At 36.9% G+C, this 8,164-nt stretch overlaps 1 pseudogene; it reads right to left on the bottom strand.

The window, feature by feature from the left end:
- Nucleotides 1–6,558: 6,558 nt before the first annotated feature.
- On the bottom strand, nt 6,559–7,548 carry LOC138398016 (transmembrane protein 128-like; annotated as a pseudogene).
- Between the last annotated feature and the right edge of the window lie 616 nt (nt 7,549–8,164).

Below are 8,164 nucleotides of genomic sequence, written 5' to 3'. Positions count from 1 at the left end.
AGGCAGTTAGCTAGTTCTAAAGATAGTTCAAGGAAATTTCTGGATAATGCTGCTTTCTTACTTCCAGAACAATTCAGAGACTTTGTCACAGGAGCCTTGTTGAGTATCCCCAGTGCACTGTCCGAGACAAATGCAAAGCTCCCAACTAGAACATTGCAGCTTGAATGCCAAAAACAAATGATGTTTATAGTAGAGTCATTCATGGATCCGAGGAAGGAGGAATAAGCCAGAAAGAGGAACATTAAAGTCTGATATTTAAAAAATATGAGCAAACCTTGTTAGTAGATGAATGAATGTTTCAGAGAGTAGCTGCTGGGCCTGAGCTGAAAAGCTTAGTAGTGAATTTAAGCTCTTCAAGTGATAAGGTTGTTAATGTAAAAAGGAGGTAACATGGAAAATGTGTAAAGGTTATATGATTTTTGTGGTTGCAGTTACAAAGTTGAAATGTTTTAAGGATAGAAGAATTCAGCTGTGTTTCCAGTTGGCAATACATTGCAAATTGTTGTTCACACTAAATTGCCTTCGGTTATACCCAAACACAGAGCTTCTCAAAAGATCCAGTTTCTGGTTTCCCAAAGAATCATGAAGCAATTAATGTGCTTAACTTGTTTATGTCAATATTGCTGAATGCTAATAGGATGGTTTGCCATTTTCCTTCTTGGAGTGGCTAAGTTTTTCTTTTTGTCATTGAGGAGTTTTACTTATTCTTGAGTAGAGGGTGACATTACTTAAAATGTCCTCAGTTTTACTTTTTAAACAGATTTACTGGTTAGAGTGTCTGGTTCTTAGTTCCCCAAATAAGGTCATCCAGTGCAGCCTTTGAAGGTCAATCACAATATTTAGTACATGAGTATGAGAAGCCCTCTTCAGTTTATTAGTTTCTTATTTCAATTCCTATATAATCTCAGTATTTTAGAAAATACATGGCATCACATAGAGTAGAGATTTCTTTTCATACAAGAAAGGATAAAAGGAAAAATTTCTTTAAATGTGAAAATTGAAACGATAGATGATGAAAAATTTCTCCTAAATGATAAAGCAATTATATTACCTATTCCAAAACAAAGTGCAATGGGACATGTTTTCTTTTCTAGTACATTTCTAATAAAATCCTATGTGAGAGAAGACAAAGCAATAGAAATTATTTTCCAAAAAACACCAGTTGTTGACCCACCTGTCTGATTACTGTTAAGAGTTCTAATCTTGTAGTTAGGTAAATATCTAAATTAAATCACATGCTATTTCTTCACTGTTAGAGTAGCTCCAAAGCTGGAACTCTGCTCAGAAATTTGAGCCTGTGTTAGTTTGTATGGTGTTTGTTCATAAACATGTAGGCATCCACTAAGAGGAACTACTGGCTGAACACCAGAATCATTTGGGAGAATTTTCTTAAGTACATTAATGCCTGGGCCCTATGCAGGTCAATCAAGTCAGATGAATCTCTGGGGGTGTGTTTAAAAAGATCCCAGGTGCCATGAGGGTTGGGAATCATTAGGCTCGAGTCAAGCCAGACTCCATTTCCTGGCCTTATTTTAGACGTTTTACTTTTTTGTTTCACTTCCATTGAGCACGCCCTTCCTCAATCTTTTCTCTGTCAATGTCCTTCACTGGCTTAAGAATACAGTTGCAAATACACATTTCCAGGGAGCCTTCTATGATTCACACCCTAGATTATGCTCCCTGTTTTGTGTGGTGCCTCCTACTCATTTTTCCATTTGGATTTATTGGACAAATGAAATTCATAAAACCTTTCTTTACTTATTTCTTTTGTGTGTTTTGTTGCCCGAATTAGGCAAGTGTGTAAACTTCTTGTGGAAGAGATCGAATGTTTTATATTTTGTGGGCCATTGTATGATGCCTTTTACACTGCTTCTGACCACAGTGGGCACTCAACAAATGATCATGGCCAACTGACTCACTTCTGGTAAGCTGACTTCTTTCTCCAACCTATTTTAGTATTAGCAGCTGTAGAATATCAACATGAATTAATGCGCTTTTATCTTGACTTTCTAACTCCAAATTTTAATTTTTCATCAGTCAGTTCCTTGGAATTTAATTTTCCTTCTTCTCTACTAGTCCAAATGAAATATTTTAAAATTTCTTATCTTTAGGCAATTTTTGGAGGGTACCTGCATTAATTAAATCCAGATATAATAACAGCTACAGCACTGAACTGTATTCTTCTTAGCTTCTTGAAGTCAGGGACCATGTCATATTTATTTTTGTGTCCCTGGCACATGGACAAATACCTGGCATATAATAGGTGCTCAGTAAAGATTCATTGACTTAATTGAGTTCTTTAGGTAAGTCAAGTTTCATTAGCAGAGATATTATGAATTTATTTATGCAGATTATTATGAAAATCAGATGCATTTCTAATAACAATTTTTCTCTGCATTTATCTTTTTATTACTCACAAGTTCTGGGAATCTAACTTTCCTGTTTTATATCACTGAGTCTCCCTTAGCTCTTCAGTTTGCTGACATCCTCTGGGATTTTGTGTTGGCTCACGTAAGTCATTGATCTGTCTGGCTGTCTGTGGATCTATGAATAACACCATCCTCAATAGGGTTATTCTGAATTATTGCATACAATACACTTAATTTTTTTCCCTGAATCTCATTAGAGAAAACAAGAAAAATATTAAAAAGTAAAATAATATAAATGTCAGTCAATTTATTTCACTCAAAGGCAATCACTGGAAATTTTTTGGTATATTTCCTGCCAATCTTTTTTCTATGCATTTCTTAAAAAAAAGCATGATTATATCTAAAATACAGTTGGTTATTTAATTTTGTGTTCTAATTCATTAATATTGTAAACTAAGTGTTTTCAAATGTTTTATAAACCCTTTAAAGTTCTACTTAATGGATTTCTTATATACTGTATATTATAAAATGAATGCAATAATTTTAATAAGCTGTCTTCTTATTGCTGAACTTTTAGATTATACTGTAGTTTTTATTACCATAAGCAATCCTGTGATAATCATTTTCATGCATAATGATTTTTCTATAAATTGGATTATGTCCCAGAAGCTGTGTCCAAGAGTATGAACATTTTTGAGTTCTTAAGACATGTGAATAAATTACTTCCCAAAGGATTGTAATCTTCCATAGCCCTACCCACAATGCATCAGTGTCCTCCCTTTCAATGAACTCTTGTCAGCCTTGAGAACTTATTTTTTCATGTATAAAGGATAATTTTTATGTTATCTAACATCCCCCTGGATGGTTCCATTGTGCATGTCTGTAAGATTTTACCCCTTTCAGTTTAGCATATTGCTACACCAACTTGTGACTCTCTCCACACCAAGACTACCCTGGAGCAGTGATTGAGGTGAAGAATGTAGGTCACTTGCTTGGTTTGACTGAGTGCTGCTAGAGGCTGGTTGGAGTGGGTATCTCCAGCCGTGTCCGTAGAGGCTGGTTGGAGTACACTGCTATGGATGTGCTGACAGACATGCTTGAACAACCACATCACTATATGGGTCAATATATGTTCTTATAGGTTGAGAATGTTCCCAAAGAGAAATCAAAGCTTAATTTTTTGGTTAGAATTTCTTATACAGGAGTTTGAGTATCTAAGCAAGAAGAAGCTGTAAAATCACAGGGCTTCTATAGACTTCTCAAAATAGAGTTTCATGAGAGATGGGAACTGTGAGCAATTTGGATGGCTTCAATTGACTCTATTCATATCTTTAGGACATTTCCATATTCCATTCTGTTTAATCTTTTAGATCCATTGTCACACCAAAAAGAGAGAGGAAACATCATTTTTATTTTGGCAATTGGCTTGCTGATATATTGTCAGAGGGAAATATTATTAGGGCCATGGTCAAGTTGGCTCGTGCACTGGTTTTTAATGTATCATGAAAGAAGACCAAATATCTATAAAGTAGTGGTAGGTACAGAGAAAGAGAGACAGTATGCAAAAATATGAAGTAGTCATCTTTCAAGGCACTAATAAATGTCACATCATCTCTGAATCCTTTTCTGACTTGCCCTGTTTGTTCTCCTACAGCACTTGGCTCCTCACCCCATTATTACATTGTATTAGTTGTTTGTTTACATGGCTGTTTTCCCACTCACTTAATGGTCTTGTAGAACAGCGGCCCCCAACATTTTTGGCACCAGGGGTCAGTTTCGTGGCAGTCAATTTTTTCATGGCCAGGAATTGGGTGGGGGGGAAGCGTGGGGGATGGCAAGTGATGGGGAGCAGCTGTAAATCAGATGAAGCTTTTCTCGTTCTCCCACCACTCAACTCCCTCTCTGTGGCCTGGTTCCTAAAAGCACATGGATTGCTACCAGTCCGTGGCCCCGGGGTGGGGACCACAGTTGTAGAAGACAGAGTTAATGTTTTATTTATTGTACCCCTAGTACTTAGCATGGTCTCATCTCACACACAGTTGGGGACTGCTCATTGATTATTTGATGATGGAAAGATAGAGGCATAATAGAAATTAACATTATTCTTAGATGAATGATCAATAGCATGAATCTTAAATTAGCTTTTTCAGTCAAAACAGGCAATATAGAAATGTGTTCCTTATTTTACAGAAGAAGTGGGTCCTTGAGAGATTAAGTGACTTCCTCAAGTGACACAGCTGGCTAAGACAAAGCCAGGTTCAGCACGCAGGCTTTCCGGTTCTCAGTCCCAATCTACCTAAATGTAATTCATGTTAGATCAATGGATGAAAATAAGTTATTTTCTGATTACGTGGAGAAAACACCCAGCAAAATAAACTTTATATTATTTTATATTATAGTGCATGTTGATTCCTTGTGGCATAACATATTTTAGAATAATGCAAATGGAGAAATGCCTTTACATGCAATGTGAGATTTGTGGTATTATGGAGTTTCATGAAGAAGATTAAAGAACTGGATCTTCTCAGAAGAAGACTTTATTAAAAAGATAATGTTTTAATGATAGTGTCAAAATAATAACTTTTATTAGGTGACCATTTTGGGACAAATGTCACACTTATTCCATAAGTTTTTGTGAGTTAATTAAATGAGTGAACTCATATGATACAAATAAAACTGTATTTGACTGATAATGAGCAAGTTCTCAGTATTCTTGTTTTTGTTCTTCTTTTTCTTAATGTAACATTCTTTAACCATATATTTTTTTCTTTGCCCTGAGACATTTAGAGGAAGCAACTGAAATGCTTGTTATGGTAGCTGGAGAAGTCAGCTGTCAACTTAAAAGAAGTTATTTGAGTAAATGAAAGTCCCAGTAGGAGGGAGTGGGCCTAACATAAGACAATCAGTTCATACCCTTGAGAGATTCCTATATCAGGCTTTGATAATTAGGATTCCACTGGGTACTAGAGGGGGAAGATCATTAAGTAAATTGTTCTATTTCTCTCTCTTTTTTCCTTTCAAAAACAGACAGTTGGGAGAGGTCAATGGAAAAGCCCAAGAGAACCAGGCAGTGCACCTGGTTTCCCAGCAACTCAAAGGCAACAGATAGATGCCATGGAAGCAAAAGAAGCAAAAACAAAAAAACAAAACAAAAATAACCTTTTTATCTCCTGAGACCTGGGAAGTGACATCTTAGAATGCCAGTGGAAAGGGACAAAGGGAAAGAGCATGAGGATTGAGGGGGCACAGGCCCACAAACAAACTCAGTGGTCCACAGGGGTTTCAGACTAGTCTGTCTTCCATCTTTTCATCCGGATCACTTCCATGGCCCTCAGTTTTCCCATTAGTAAAAGAAGATGGATGACAAAAGAAGGTTCCCTGGTCTTTTGGAATAAGGTATAGGAATGTCATTGGCTAAGATGTCCATTAATCTAACCATTGCCCTAATTCTAGCTTATGGGCTTTTTTTTTTTAAATAAAAATACTTTATTTAAATGGTGCAGAAGAAATTATGCATACTTAAAAATGATTAAAAGTTCATGTTAGAAAATGCAAAAACCCAATAATTCATACAATGATAAAATCTAAAGTGATGGGAAAACATAAAATACTGTCATTTGGTCCTCTCACCTAACAAAACTATTATAAAAATGAGCTATATAATAATTACTGAAGCTAGGTTAAAGGCACATGACAACATAATTCCTTTATACACATTCAGTCATTCTATACAGTGAACTGCTAGCCCTTAAATGGGAGAGTAAGCAATTTATTTAACATTAGGCACCTATAATGAAATTACTACTTTCTCCAGGGATTCAAACAGATTAACATTGCAAAATAGTTATTTCTATATAACACAGACTTCTGAAAAATTCAATAATCATTTGAGTTTAAGAATATGCAAATAAAATATAATTTATCCTGATTTCAACAATAGACCTACAAAGTCACAATTTTTCCCAGGAAACTTTTCACTCCTAGATAAAAAACACATTGTAGCTTTTCCGTTATCTGTTTGTGATACTTTCAGCTAGTTGGATGTTTAATCATTCACTTTAAATTTACATGTCCAGCGGGGCACAGTGGCATGTAGTCCCAGCTACTCAGGAGGCTGAGGAGGGAAGATTTCTTGAGCCTAGGAGTTCAAGGCCAACCTGGGCAACATAGCAAGAACCATTTCTTCAGATCATCTAAGGAGTAAGATAAACATTACAACCCCCATAAATTGTGTAAACAGCAACAATGAGTGAAAAATGATTGCACATGCTATAAAACAACTTTGAAGCAGATACCCACGCTGGATACTTGACATCATATTCTCCAACCCTACACTACCATTCAAGATAGACTATGTAGTGAAACAATCGATAAACTAACAAGCAACAAGCCACCACCAAAAGAAAAACCAACTACTAGTGTGAAAGTTTTCCTTAAAGGGTTTTAAAACAATCAACATAATAGGTCACAACAATGGATGCCAAAATACAGAATGGATATTAAATCTTGGAAAAGGTTTCTCCTTTTTCTCAACAGCTGCAGAGGTCTCTGGCCTGGTGTCACCCTCATGATCTGGTGGAAACAAGAATCCCGGACTGAGCTACTCTGGCTCTTGAAGGCCCCATCTTTGCCCGGCCCCAAATGAACTTATGGTTTTAATTAGACTTTTTTTCTTTGATTATGTTTCATTACTCTTATAGCCTCCTCTTTAGCAAGGGTATAGCGGAGAAAGTTATTATAAACCAAATTATACATTTTATTGCTCTAATTGGAGTTGAAACCCATGGCATCAATTAAATGCTCATTTCTTATTCCCTTTGTTTGTGTGACCATCATTCTAGGCATGACAAAACCTTGATGTGACATAATTATGTAAGTGCTTAAGCAACCCAGGTGCAGTGCATTCGTAACACCCTGATTAGGGGAGACAGGAGCCTAGAACCTTACTGGGAACACCCTGAGCATAGCGAGAGCTTAAACTGTGTCTTTTCCATCCTTGTCTGTCCACGTCATGCCCAGGCTGGGGCACAGAGAAGGAGTTTAGTAAGTGTTTCCTATGGAGACACTGATGCCTGAACTGCCCTGTTGTCTCTATCTTCAATTGCTGCTTGGTTGTCCAGCCAGCACTGTGTGGTCTATGCAATGTGGCAGGAAGCTCGAAGTCCATAAAGCTTGACATGTCATTGAAGTAGTCATAGCATATTCTGTAGGGATGACAGCTCCAAGGTGTATTAGATAGAAAAATGAACCCTAGCTGCCACACAAATAAAATCTTGAAATCTCAGGGATTTAACACAATGAATGGTTATTTTTTGCTTATTTCCCATTTCATCTTGCAGCTATAGAATCTGGAACATGTACTCTTTGCAATTGTCGTGGCATGAGAAGCGAGAGATGGCAGAGGTGCACTGGCTTTTGCCTGCCTTAGCTTAGAAATGACACATCATACCACTCAGAGTCCTTTGGCTACATTTAGTCATGTGACCCCAAAGTACCTGCAACAGAGGCTGTGAAATGTGGCGGTGCTCCCAGAATTTGATGAGCACTGTCTTTGACGCATTAGGATTCCTCTGGGCCCTGGAGATTCCACTGTAGCTCTAGGTACTAAGCTGTGAATGCCAAATAATGTAAACATACAGATGAGCCAGACAGATAGTTCTGTGGGAAATTCTTTTATTAAAATAAGTCAAACATACAAGGCAATTAAAAAAAAATCGAATTTGTTCTTTTGCCATGTCATGGCCCTCCAGAATCTTTAACTGAGCTCTTCTGTAAAAGCCCAGCTGATAAAATGT

This window comes from Eulemur rufifrons, chromosome 17 (assembly GCF_041146395.1).
Source record: "Eulemur rufifrons isolate Redbay chromosome 17, OSU_ERuf_1, whole genome shotgun sequence".
Lineage (NCBI taxonomy): Eukaryota > Metazoa > Chordata > Mammalia > Primates > Lemuridae > Eulemur > Eulemur rufifrons.
The sequence above is the reverse complement of the archived record's forward strand: the minus strand, read 5'-3'. Positions and strand labels throughout refer to the sequence as shown.